Below are 14,918 nucleotides of genomic sequence, written 5' to 3' on the forward strand. Positions count from 1 at the left end.
CCCAAAAGGTTGATTCTGTTCATCTGGACGTTTTCAGAAACGTTTGCTCACTGATCAGGTGACTTCTTCAGTCTCAGCTGACTGCAGCTTTACAACCTTACAAACAGCACATTTGCACAATGACTGAAAGCAGCAGCACCTGATATATATGATACTAATATAATACATATACATATATAATCCATACTAATGATGAAGGAACTGAGCTCACAGTCCATTGTTCATTCAGTGAACTACTCAGTTTATTTTGGGCCTCAGAAATGCTCACTCTGTTTGTACATCACTGTCAGCAATAGACTCATTCTGCTGTGTGGACAGGAACACATGTGACATCACTTCCTGTTTGTTTGTGACTGAAGAGGAAGAAGTTTACAAGGAATCATTTAGAAGAGTTTCAAACATCAACTGATTGAATCCATGAATCTGAAAACGTGTTTGTGAGTGAAAGAGACAGACATGTACAGACTGAACTATCTGTTCAACAGTCAGAGTGTTTCTGTAACAGGAGACACTCTTTACACTCCACTCAGCACAGGGACACTGAGGAACCAGGAGACCAGACCAAAAACCCAGGATAAAGAGTTTGAGTGAATGTGGTGTTGAAGGTGTGGAGGTGGATCAGAGTGTCAGAGGAGACTCTGTAGAAGGACAGAGTGCCAGCAGGACAGTCCACATACACTGCTGCTCTGTTAGAGACAGAGGAGGAGGAGGAGGAGGAGGAGATGATGGATGTTAGTCTGTTATTGTGCCTGACAGAATCAGGACCATCATCAGAGCAGATCAGACTCCAGGACTGATCATTGTTTCCAAACACACAGTCATCACTGCCTCCTTTCCTTCTGATGCTTCTGTAACTCACTGATATATAAACGCTTCCTCTCCACTCGACCTCCCAGTAACAGCGACCAGTCAGACCATTTCTACACAGCAGGTGAAGATAAAAACCATCAAATCTGTCTGGATGATCAGGATATGACTGAACCTCCTCCACACAATGTGCCTCAATGTTATTGATATTATTATTATCATTATTATATAATAATAAAACCTTTATAATAAAACCACTAAAAACCTTTATTCTAGCGCAACTTGTAAGCGAACTTGACTTTCAAAATAAAAGCACAAAGCACCAAAACGTTGACTACAAAAAAACAAACAGTAATGTACAGCTTAAACAATTTACAATCATGACATAGATCTTGACAAGATAAAGAAATAATCCAAATTATATACAATGTCATCATGCCAACAGTTACAACATCGATGGAGGATCTGTGTAAGCGCTGAGGATCGTCCTGATGGACAGAACAGAAGGAGAGTGAGACAAGTGAAGATATACTAAACAACACTGTGACATGAACTGAGCCACACACAGTTTGATTCACAGGTGATTGACACATTATTTGACCACAAGTGTCTGTGAAGGTTCTCAGTCATCCAGGTCATCGTAGTCAAAGGAGCCTCTTTGCTGACTTTAAAGTCAGCAAAGAGGCCCAGAAAAGAAGATCAGACACCAGCGAGGGAGGATAAGAAAGACAGATGCAACAACATTGTCATCCCCTATGTAGCCGGTGTATCAGAAAAACTCAGGAGAGTTTTCTCCAAGCATGACATCCCGGTGCATTTCAGACCCAGCAACACACTCAGACAAAAACTGGTTCACCCGAAAGACAAAACGCCAAAACACAGACTTAACAATGTGGTGTATGCTGTACAGTGCAGCGAGGAATGCCCAGACCTCTACATTGGAGAGACCAAACAGCCACTTCACAAGCGCATGGCACAACACAGAAGAGCCACCTCCACAGGACAAGACTCAGCAGTCCATCTGCATCTTAAGGTCAAAGGTCACTCTTTCGAGGATGCCAATGTTCACATTTTGGGCAGAGAGGACAGATGGTTTGAAAGAGGAGTGAAAGAAGCCATCTATGTCCACTGTGAGCGACCATCTTTGAACAGAGGCGGGGTTTACGACACCAACTCTCTGCCATCAATAATCCAGTTTTGAGATCCCTTCCCAGACGCCTTAACGCCCACTCACATCCTGGGCCATCTGATCTCAGGAATTTGCATGATAAGGTGGGGCCAGGTTTCACAATGAACTCACCCGAAACTCTGGCTGATTGGGGCCCACACCCAGTTTCACACCTTGGCTCAGGCGATTAGAGGATCATCAGGGGGTCCTTTTGTCCCTCTGGGGGGTCACTCCCACTAGGTTTATATCTGGGACTCTCCACCATTTGACCTTAGAACTGAAGAAGCTTCTCGGATGAGAGGTGAAACGTCTTCAAGCAACTTAAAGAAGTCCAGACGCTTTTCTTTGCAAGCTCCTTTGACATTTGACCACGAGCAATCTTTTCTGGTTTGACGCCGTCTTTGTAGCCAGAAACCAGCTCTCTCCTCGGCTTCCTCCACTACACGCTTCCCCCACGCCAGTCTCCTCCGTCACTATAAAGGGGAGAGTCATGAGCTCCATCACCCTCACATCCAACGTCCCGCCACCAGCCTCCACTGCAGCAGGCCAGAGACCACACCCCTGCCACAATAAGTAAAAGTATATCCTTGCTGTACCCTTAATGCTAAATGTGCTAAATTAACCGCTGCCTTTGCCCCTTTGGGATTATTCTTATGTCACTGGGATGTTGACCTTTGACCTTCACATTAGAGAGATGGGCAGACATAATTAGTGTATGAATTTTAAAGTAACAGGTAATAAGAGAGTGTAGCAAATGTAGTCAGGTTTATTACTCTGTATCACACATGAGTGCCCGAGGGAGGCGGGGCTGACTGGGGAGACACAGGAAACAGAGAGACAGGGCTGACTCGACATGAAACGATGAAACGTGGGACACGGGAACAGAAACTAAACACAGGCTGAAATGAACACTGAGGGAGGGAGAACTAAGATTACTGAGAGCCTGATAAATAAGAAGAACAAAAAGCAAGAAAAACAAGAGTCAAAGAAAACCAAAAACACAAAGCATTGGGCCAGGACCCACTGCTGTGACATTTATATGTGATAAAAACATTAAAAACTGCTCAGATGTTGAAATCTTTCTACGTATACTTTAGGTTCAGCTCTCCAGCCTGGCATTTGGTTAAGCATGATTCAAACATTTGATTTTGTTTAACTGGTTTTAATTATAGTTACTTTTTGTGAACATTTGTTGCAGCATTTAAAAATACATCATTTATTTTCAAACTTTTATTTGATTTAGAGCATCATATTTGACCAACGTAAATGTTTTAATTTCATATAAAATAACTGAAACAGTGAACTAAATATCTGAAATCTTTCCTTCCTTAAAAGTTATAATCCTACTTAAGTTATAGTGCAAACGCTTAAGTAACAAATATACTTGATGCTAATTAATTAATATTTCCCTTTGATGTTGCAACTATGCGGTCACTTCTGTCTTTAAACAAAATAATATTTTCCAGTTACAGAAATCATAAAGTCCAAACTAAAGTGCTACTGTTGCTATATGCATTTTATATAAATCATGGATGATGGTCCTGACATGAAGGAAGAGAAAGTTACAGGTTGCATCCTTTGACTTTGTCTCCGTGCCTTTGGGCAATTTTCAGAAGGACAGATGTTTCTGTTCAATTCTTAAATCAATTTTTTCAAACACAAACACTATTTTAAAGCTTCTAGAGAGTAAAATATTAATGATAATTATAATAACAATAATAAAAACAAAAGCTCTCAGATCCATCAAACCAAGCAGCAGAAAGAACAATAACTGAAGAGAAAACTTTAACCTTGTAGACTTCATTATGTTCCAGCTGCTCTACAGACGCTGTGACCTCGAACTTAAGCAGGTCGTAACGTATGTGCAGCTCAATAACTTCATAATCAGACCCTGTGGTATTTAGGCAGCAGAACAACTAAGAATAACAACTACAAATAATGTTTTTAGGTTTCTGTTGTACTGCAAGGTTCTGTACAGGAGAACCAAACCAAGAGCAAATATTACGTCTCATTTACACCTGAGCATGAAGAGCCATCAACATTTAGCAAATTGAATCATCTTTGTTTAGATGCAAGAAGAATCATATAGAAATGAAAAAGTAGAAATAGAAATCCAGAGCAAAGATATCCTCTAATTCAGCGTAGCACATGTGCAGCTGCTGCGATTCACGTAAGCATTCGGCTCGTCGCTGTTGCAGATTTTTCTCTCGCTGTTCTGGCTCACAGCGCTGCAAACACAAAAATAAATATCCCCAAAGGTGTGAAAGGGAGCTAATTAGTAAGAGTATTGTTACTCTCCGCAGGAGTAGTCCAGCAGTAGAAATCAGTCCAATAACAAGGTGTGTAACATCTAGCAGGGTGACAGAAAAACCCAGGGTAACTTCTAAGGACCTCAACGTCTCTCTCACATTGTGTTTTTTAAACATGCTTCCATTTGTCACTTCAGTCTTTACTCTGAAATACAGGAAGAGAAATCATGTCTGAAACAATTTCTCATGAAACTAGGGGTGTGGTCCAACAGTCAGTTTGGTGAGGAAGGTTCCTAACTGAGAGAAGTGACCCAGAAGTATCTGTGTAGCAGCCACAATGAATCCAGATCATGAGCTTTATTAACTGATCAAAGTCTCTTCTTTCATCTTCTGTATCATTCAGTTTGCATTGGTAATGCCCATTATTGTAATGCTTTTTTAAGACGAGCAAAACTTTATTTCACTTTGGGTTAGCTGGGATAAGTGATGGATGGAGGGAATTTTACTTCAGCCACAGAAATCCTAAACAGGAAGGAGGAGCAGAGTTACAGTGGATCACTATCCAGCAGGGAAACAAGGTTTATTTCAATTTCTTGGCCATGAGTGAGATTTACTGAGTGGGCAAATTAGGGAGACGACACCATCAGATCCCGAGCCCTCCATGTGTTAATCAAGAGACGGCTGCTGTGCTACATCCATAAATAATGAATAAATTAGGAGCTAAAGCTGAAAGGACAGTTTATTTGTACCATCTTCACGTGAACACATTCAAGAACATCACAGATGAAGAAACATTAAAAACTTCCACACTACATAAAGCAAGAAAAATAGTTTTTCTTTCAGGTGGTTTCAGAAAAACAGAAACATCAAACATCTCCAAGACTCTCTTTGAAAGAACTAAAAACCTTTGTTCTCATGGTCCAATCATGAGTGAACTCCCCGATGAAGCCTTGTGTGCTAAAACATGTCAGAGTTTTAAAGGTTAAACATGAGTTTCCAAAACGTTTTGCTGGAGAACAATGAACTATTTGACTGAGTTTCAATCATTTACAGACGAGCAAAACCAGGACAGAGAAAAAAGGACAAAACTGACTCAGTAAAACAACAGAAAAGAAGATCCCATGTAGATCTGTATTATGTAGAAGTTCAGCCCAGCAACCAGTTCAGTTCAACACAAGTTTAAATGATTCTATCTGAACTCTGTGGAGCCTGATCTCAAGCTTTTTGAGTCTGACACAGAAACCAGAGGATCTTTCTGTGTCTTCAGATTCACTGTGATCCAGTGATGGGAGTGATTTCAGCCCTGAGTGATCGCGCTGATGTTTGCACAGAGCAGACAATGAGGTGAATGTTTGGGCACATTGGTAACAGTGAAACAGTTTATTAGTAACGTGGGATCGTTTGTGTGCAGAGTATGAACTGAGATTCCTGAAGCTCTTGTCACACTGGTCACAGCTGTAGTTTCCTTCCATGTGTGCACGTTCATGAATGTTACGACTATGTGACTGTGAGAAGCTTCTCTCACAGTGTCTGCACTTGTGTGGTTTCTCTCCTGTGTGGACTCGTTTGTGTGATTTAAGCTGACCTTCAGTGGTGAAGGATGACCCACACTGATCACAGAGGTGCTTTTTAACCCCACTGTGAATCAGTTCATGTCGTTTTAAATGATTTGTTGTGGTGAAGCTTCTCCCACATTCTTTGCAGTATTTCAGTTTGTCTCCAGTGTGTCTACGTTGATGTACTTTTAGGGTCTTTTGCTGACTGAAAGTTTTTCCACAGAGGTCACAATGAAAGTCTTTCCCACCACCACAGTGATGACAGGGTTGAGAACTGGATCCATCTGTGTCGCTCTGCTTCTAAACAAAGACACAAAGACAGTGTAAGTCAGTCCTTCAACATTTGTATCCTGAACGTCGCCTGAAATAAAGAGCATCTCTGCAGACGTCCAACTACATTTGACTGTTTCAGTTAACACACTCAGTTTACTGGGCTGCAATAACTACAATACTACCACCATAATACTACAGTAATACTAAAATCATAACTGAAAGGAAAATATAAATAATCACTCAGAGCTGCTTTTCCATGCAGTAGAATTGCTAACATGCTAACACAGTTTAATGAGCAGAGTTGTTCCAAACAGTCAGGCTAAAATGACAAGATAACAATATAAATACATACCTCACAGTAGCTGCACTTGTAGAGTCTCTTTCTGGTGTGGATCTGTTGGTGTCGTCTCAGGTCATGTGGAGATTTAAAAGTCTTCTCACACAGGTCACATTGATAAGGTCTCTCCTCAGTGTGGGTAAACATGTGTTGCTGTAAGTGTGCGTCTGTTGTAAACTGTTTGCCACACTGTTCACAGCAGTACACATCATGTCTGGTGTGAATGCGTAGGTGTGTATTTCGGTACCCTCTCTGGCTGAAAGTTTTTCCACAGATGTCACAGCTGTATGCCTTAATTCCAGAGTGGGTAACTAGATGCCTCTGTAAGTTGCTACTGTGAGTAAAAGCTCTGCCACACTGATCACAGCTGTATGGCTTAATTCCAGAGTGGGTAACTAGATGACTCTGTAAGTGGCTACTGTGAGTAAAAGCTCTGCCACACTGATCACAGCTGTACGCTTTAACTCCACTGTGGATGAGTTGGTGTTTTTTTAGGGAACCCTTCAAGGAAAAAGACTTTCCACACAAGTCACAGCTGAACGGTCTCTCTCCAGTGTGGATGACCTGATGCTGTTTTAGTGAAGCCCTCACAGTAAAACCCTTCCCACACTCGTCACAGGTGTGTTTTTTCTCTCCCTTTCTTCTGTGAGGTTTGTCGGCCTCCTGAGAGCGCTGACTTCTGGCTCCATGTTGGTCCTGCAGTGACAGAGATACAAACAGAGGCAGTGAGTGAAATGCAGCCATGGAACAAACTGAACCTTCAAACTCCATTAACACTAGTTTTAAACCTGAAGGTGGAGCGTGGCACCAAACACCTTAAAGGTCTCTTATCCCCACCTGCTGGTAGTTCTAACACATTACATCCAACCTGCTGTTAAAGATAATTCATGACTGTTCAAACACTAAAATCATGCCCATCCCTCCTGATTGTGTACACACACACACACACACACACACACACACACACACACACACACACACACAGTATTTTATAATTTAGATTATTTTGTTGTTTCCTATTACATATTTCTATAATTTGTATAGATTTATACATAATTATTCAGTGATAATAAATCCCATGTTTGTTTATTCTAAAGGAACCCCGTTAGCTTCCACAACAGATGTTGCTCGTCTTCCATCAAATACTCACATAAAATATTACACAATAAAGTGGATTCAAGATATCCACATAATTTCACTCTTACATCCACAGTGAGGTTTCACAATTGTTCAAATATAAGCAATCAATAATAATAATAATAATAATAATAATAATAACATTGAGGCACATTACACAAATATCAAAAACAAATCATGTCTTACAATATTGACAACAACTAAAAGCTCTGTAAATCGGCTTTTAAGTGTTCATTGAAGTTTTGAATAATTCTCTAATTTTTTAAGGCAACTTATTCCACTTAAAAGTTGCTCTAAATGTAACAGTTTTACAAAACGTTACTTTTAACTCGAGCATTTACTAAATTGCAGTTTGTTGAAAACTGTGTAATATGATGATGTATTTCATCTGGATACTGCAGCTGAGCAGAATAAATGTGGTGTGTTTAACAGAATTGCTTTCTTTAGAACTACAAGTAAGCCATAGAATATTTTAGCCTGTACAGGAAGCCAAGAAAGGTTATTATGCATTTTATCAATATTAGTATAGTATGAACATCTTCACACTAATCTGGACGCCTTATTCTGGACTAACTGAAGTCTGTTAAGATCTGTCTTATTAGCTGCTGACCAAATGATTGAACAATACTCCAGATGAGACATTACTAGTGCATTAATGACATCTTTCATAATGAAGAAGTGATACACAAAGAGCATTTCATAGCCATAGCTATGCCTTGTCGGCAGAGTTATGTGACATTAGTGATGTTTGTACTTTCAGCGTTAACTTGGTTTTAAAGCCTTTAAAATATACGCCGTTCAATAGTCGACCTTAATCTGACAGAGAATGTGATGATTTTGTGGATAATTAAAGTCAGTCATATATCCACAAACACAACAAGCTGAAAGTCAGTGATGCTGCTCGGTTTGCAGTCCTGAACATCACGGCACAAGCAGGATTCACTGCACTGTTAATGTTAGCTGTGTTATATTGCTGCCTCTGTTCGGTGGTGTCGAGCCAAACGCACTTTAACGTGTGTTTGAACGAGCTGACGGTTCACTCGTTAAGCTGAAAGAAAGATGCTTTAATCACAGCAGTCACACATGTGTCCACTGCACCATCTGGAACTCTTCTTGTTTACACTCGTAATAACACAAACACTAAATCCTGCTTCTCTGGTGCTGTTGTGTAGCAGTGTGTACACCTGAGACTGTCACCTGTCTGTCTGTCCTGCACTCTCTCTCTGTTTCTTTCTCTCTGATTGTGGAATAAAAGTATGAACATGTGTTTATAAGTTACACTTGTGTTTGAATCCTGCAGCTTATCACACATTTGATTTCCATGTGTGACGACTGCAAGTGTCCAGAGTGAGGACAGACTGAGGGAGCCACTGCTGCACATCATCTGTGAGGCTTTGCAGCCCTGATGATCCACCAGGACAAACTCAGCAGTGTGTGAGGAAGAGGAGGAGGAAGAGCCAGCAGCAGCTGACAGATGGAGAGAATAGACAGACTGTTCCCTGTTTGTGAAGGACTGCTAGAAAAGTTTAACATAACTGTCTGTGCTGAATCAGTCTTATTAGGTAATGTTCAAATAATGTGATCATCCCAGTGTTTTCAGTGTGGGAGAAAGTACTCAGGGCCTTCAAGTTACACACTATGAAAGGCAGCAACAAGTTTAATGTTCAGAAACCTAAAGTCTGTATCAGCAGCAGAATGGAGCTAAAAATAAATGTTGGTTTCAGTTCTATGAAGCTTTGAGTATTTTGGATCAGTAGCTGCTGTGTTTGTTGCATCATATTGCTGTAACTGTTTATATGCTTTATATATTCTGAGCTAAGTTGATCTATAGTGTTACATCATATTCTATAAGGATGTTATGTGTTTGTAGACTTTCTGCCCAGTTTGACCCATTTAGCAGAAGTCAGCCTGTTTAAGGCTCTGATATCTATTCTGTGTGACTTACAGCAGTTATGACATGGTCTGATTTTCTCACCCAATAAAGGAATATTTCATATATCAGTCTACTCTTCATTCTATCAGACACAGTTATCACAGCTCCTACATTTGCTTTTTACACATATATGTAAGCATTGAGCCAAATTTAGTACCAACATATTAAAGAACAATATTTGTCTCTTATATATGATACATCTGTATACACACTGTCACAGATACTTGTCTGTGAGTGAAGTGATTAATATAATAACTATAATATTGGCCATATTATATTTACATTACCACAGTGAGATGACTTTAGTCTCATGAACAACATCAGCTAATTGTTATTTACAGCTAATCTTAAACGACTGTTCAGCACAGAAATGAAGCCCAACAATCATGTTTCACAGTCCTGTGGTCTCAGCCTCAGATACTCATCAAATCACACAGAGCTCATGTAGAAACAAACTGAACTAAATATGTTCTCCTTCATTTCTGTCAAACAAAGCTGTATGAAACGTTTCCAGCTGTTAGTATCATGGTTGCTAGGCAACCTGGGCAGCGCGACGGAGGCTAGACGTCCCATTTCACGAGCCTACGAGCCTCGCACTTCGGCCTTAGCGGTCTTTGAGTACGCGGCCCTTGAGGACTTTAAAGCTGCAGAACCTGAATCGGGATACAGCCATGATGATCTCCAGCCTCGTGCTCGCCAACATTCTCACCTGAGTTAAGAAGACGATCACTGAAATGGTCTCAGCAGGTCCTTTGATGACAGCAATGAAATGCAGTGGTAAGGCTTTTTGGGGATTAAGTTCGTTTTCATGGCAAAGAAGGACGATGCAGTTCATCTGATCACTCCTCATAACATTCTGGAGTGCAGGCAAAATGCTATTATAAAAACTTAAGCAGCAACTTCTCCAGGTTCCAATATTTATGCAATTCTCAAACCTTTTGGCCACGACTGTATAACCTCTTCTGAAGTTTAGTGGATATTATACATGGTTATGCTCAGGATGTGTCGGCCAGTTTCCACTGGAAACGCCTTTTGGTTAAACTGTCAGCGAGGAATTTGCATTTGCACTGTTACATTTTTATATAACTTTAATGCACATAAACAACAGCTGCTTGTTTCAGTGAAAATACATTGATGGGTTTTTAATAAAGTTGTGCAGCTGTAAAGTATTTTGTCTGGTGTCAATTCTATCGTCAGCTACATCGTTATGGCAAATGTTCAAATGTATATGGTGATAAATATCTTTGGTCATATGGTCCTGCTCTGTCTGTCACCTTCTGTGTTGAGCTCATTGTTTCCTCTGTAGTGGCTGAGCTGAGTCCAAGTAGCTGAAAATGTTCCTCTGCTGCTCCGTCAGACTCTCCTCCTCCTGCTGATCAGCTGGGACACAAAACAGATCTTTGTTAGGCTCCACACTGCACTGAAGAGTCAAAGTGTCTCATATGTTCATCTGACAAGTAAAAGAACACATTTTTGTTTCCCGAGGTGGGCAACTTGTTGGAAACAAACACAAAAGGTTTGAGCACTGATACCTGCCATTGCTGGCATTGAAAGATGCAACGCCAGCAATGTGGATTGTCAAGACTCAAACCAATCATCAAGCAAAGACAACAGGGATCATTTGTTTCTCTTTATTTAGCATTCACAGCATTTGTAGTTGCCTTCTGTGCAGGGGAAGTCCACGCACACTGTGTGGTACCGCCATCCGCAGAAGGTGCATTCAACCTCTGTAAGAGAAACGAGATTGTCTGAGACTGAAATGATATTAACTAAAGAAGTGGTGATTTGTAAAACTTCACATTTTGATCCGGGACGTACTCTGCATGAAAACAAGCGCTCACTCTTCCTGCTCAACAAATGACAAGGGCGGAGCCTTATACCACGTGATACAGAAGCTGTGCCGTGTGATGCTAAAATTAGCAGGGAAACAACAACGGAGAGCACGTCAGGGATGACGAGAAAGTGACAGGAGAAAATCCGTCCCGGTCAACCACCCAAACATCAATAACGGGAACCTTATACAGCGCTTCCCTATACACGTCGAACTCCCGCAGGCACAAAGACATTACGGAGGCTATCACTTATCACCTGACCAAAGATATGTGTAACGGTCTTTTGCATTTGATGTTTGTTGCATTTAATATTTGTTAAGCTGTATGTCTGGATTTTGTTCCTTTGCGCCCTCTGGTGGTGAACTGTTTAGGGTACAGCTTTGCTGTTTGGGTCTCCACCCAGCCACTTTTCTTTTGCTAGCACACATGGTGTCTGCATGCTGCAACTCACAGTTAGCTCCACACATGGAGAAAATATTGTTTAAAGAGTGAAAATAATTGACGAAGAAGATGGAAGATAAGGCAATAAGGCCATAAAGCTCTATTTAGCACTTCCTGGATGTCAGCTCACGAGGTTTGTGTATGTTAAATGGTTTATTTTCTGTAATTAAGGATTTTTTTGATTGATTGACACTATGTACAAGAGCGCATTTTGATGTGATGTTTTTGTTTTATTGTTTTGTCCGTGAGCAGTTCTCACGGGTTGCCAAGACCAGAATAAACCCTGTTTTATAACTACATCGTGCGTACGTCAATCCTTGAGGGTGCTACAGTGAGAACTCCGCTCTGCACGGGTAGATGAAGGACGCAGCCCCGCAGGAAATTCAGGTGCCCCGAAAATAAGTGTTGCCTCAGTTAAAGGACTCAATATAATTAACCACAAGAAAGAGAAATAAAAAAGGAAAAGGACTGTAAAATTAATTAAGATAAGTTTCCTTTTATAAATGAACAAAGGACTGGAATATTTCTTCTTTTTTCTTTCCTTCTCATTGTTTACATTTCTGCTGTTCAAGTGACTGATATTCATACAGTGTTAAGTTAATGTTGTGATGAGTAACCTGTGCATCGTGCATATGGTGGGCTTCAGCAGTTGCTGTAAGAAACAGTATTACTGGCTTGGAGAAGAGATGTAATGTGAGTTAAGTATACATGTTAAGTGATGTTTAAGGAGTAATAGTAATTACTGTGCTTTAAAGTTGTAACAGTAAATGAAGATTAATATTCATTTGCTCCTCAACTAACAAATCAAATTTAAGCTGCTGCACCTTTACATTAAGGCTAAGTAAGATACACAAAAAACCCAAACCCCTCCAACAATGGCAGAGTTTGAGGCTAATCCAGAAGTCAGTGAAAAGGGTGATGTGGAACAACTTTCTGCAGATGAGCAACTACAAGCAGTTGAAGGCACAGCTGATGATGTTTCTACTACCTCACAAAGAGCACGACAGAGCCAACGAGTCCGTACATTGACGGAAAAGGGCAAAGAACTGTACGGTGAGCACATAAAGAAGGCTGCACATCGTTTCAGTGTGCGCTATGAGAAGTGGAAGGTTGTCATTAAGAATGCCAAAGGAGCTATAGATGGTCAATGCTCAAAGGATCTGCTACAAGAACATGTTTCCAAGGTTTTGAGTGCTTCTAAGGATGTGAATGCAGCCTATGATGACTTGAGACGTATTGAATCTCCAGATAGTGACACAAGACGAAGGATGGATACGTGTGAAGCCATAACAAAGACAATTATCGAATCTGTAAGAAAGTGTCCAAGCCCAAGTAATGCGGAGGTTCAAAGAGATGAAGAACTTTGGAAGGACACTGAGTCTTCATCTAAATACGTAGCCTCAGATGTGAAAAGTCAAAGGGATGAAAAATGGAAGGAGACTGAGTCTATGCCTAAGTTAGAAGCCTCAGACAGGATGAGTGTTAAGTCACACCACACAAAGCTCTCTTCTCATTCGAGGGTTTCCTCTAGACACTCCAGCCGGCTCTCGGCTAAAAGACAAGATGCAGCTGCTGAAGTTGCAGCAAATGAGGCTGCTCTCCAAGTTCTGCTTGTACAAGAAATCCATATGAAGGAAATTGAAAGGCAGAGCAGAAATAGCACAAAGACAAAAGGCTCTAGAAGCTAAGCGCAGAGAAGTAGAGCGACTTGAGACTGTAAAAAAGCTGAATGCAGCAAAGGCTCAACAGCGAGTGTATGAACAAAGTGAATGTTCAGATGAAGAAATATACAACCTACTTCACCACAGATCTGATAAAAATGAAGTCAAGTCTGAAAACAATGACCAGCATATGAAACGGTGTTCCTCGCCACGAAATGTGACACCGCACAAAGAGGTGAACACAGAAGATCTGGTCAAAGCATTTGCAGTGTCTCTTAATGCAAGTCGTCTTCCGGTACCAGAGCCAACAATATTCAGTGGCGACCCTATCAGATATAATGATTGGAAAATTTCCTTTCAGACTCTGATTGACAGGAAAAATATACCAACTGAAGAGAAGACTTATTATCTGAGGAAATATGTAAGTGGACCTGCAAGGAAGGCAATAGAAGGCTACTTCCCGCTTGGCACAGAGTCTGCATACTATGCAGCATGGACAGTTCTCGAAGAGAGGTATGGAAATCCCTTCCTCGTAGCAAAGGCCTTCAGAGACAAACTTGACGCATGGCCTAAGATAAGCTCTAAAGGCAGTATGGAACTTCAAGCATTTGCTGACTTCCTTTGCTGCTGTAAGACAGCCATGTCGCAAATGAAGGGGCTTGAAGTGCTCAATGACTGCAATGAAAACCAAAAAATGCTCGCAAAACTTCCAGATGGGCTGACTTCAAGGTGGAACAGAAAGGTTACAGAAGTGCAAGAAGAGACTCACACCTTTCCAAGCTTCAGCAATTCGTAGATTTCATCTCACGGGAAAGCCAAAATTGCCTGTAATCCCATAACATCTCTCTTTGCTCTGAAGCCAAGTGAAACTGAAGGGGCAAAAAACAACAAGGAACAGAGGCAATGGAGCAAAGGTGCTAGCAACTACTCAAATGAAAGGACTGTTAGTGCTAGTTGTGTGTACTGTGAAAGGTCGAGTCACAGCCTACTTAAGTGTAGAAGGTTCATAAATGAGAGCATTGTTGAGAGACTAAGTTTGTTCAAGACAAGAAGTTCTGTTTTGGCTGTCTGAACTCTGGTCATCGCTCCAAGGATTGCGAAGGGAGAGAAACCTGTGACAACATGTAATAAAAGACATCCAACATGTCTTTCATGACAATCGCACTGAAGGAAGACAGAACAAGGAGAAATCCACACAATAGAACAAGTGACAGGACAAGACAAACGGAACGCAGATGTCTCACAAGACAACAGTGTCACACCACAACAAGTGAAGCGACTTCTAACAGAGTCACACAGAATGTTGACGACACTCACACATCTTCCATTATTCCAGTATGGGTGTCAACCAAAGGTGAGCCAGAGCATGAAATTCTTGTGTACGCGCTCCTTGATACACAGAGCGATACGACCTTTATTCTTGAAGAAACGGCACAAGCTCTGCATATCAAAGGTGAATCGACTCAGCTAAAGCTCACTACTATGTCTTCAAGAAAACACAGTTTTGTTTCCTGTAGCGCAAGT

The 14,918-nt window shown here is 41.0% G+C and overlaps 1 long non-coding RNA gene across 1 annotated transcript; it reads right to left on the reverse strand.

Annotated features, from left to right (window-relative positions):
* Window positions 1–11,076: 11,076 nt before the first annotated feature.
* Window positions 11,077–11,338, reverse strand: LOC120741031. Its single transcript, XR_005697543.1, has 2 exons — window positions 11,279–11,338; window positions 11,077–11,187 (listed from the first exon to the last, which is right to left on the reverse strand). It is a non-coding gene; the product is annotated as an uncharacterized LOC120741031 (long non-coding RNA).
* Between the last annotated feature and the right edge of the window lie 3,580 nt (window positions 11,339–14,918).

Source organism: Simochromis diagramma, unplaced genomic scaffold, assembly GCF_900408965.1.
Source record: "Simochromis diagramma unplaced genomic scaffold, fSimDia1.1 OVJJ01000101.1, whole genome shotgun sequence".
NCBI classification, from domain to species: Eukaryota; Metazoa; Chordata; class Actinopteri; order Cichliformes; family Cichlidae; genus Simochromis; species Simochromis diagramma.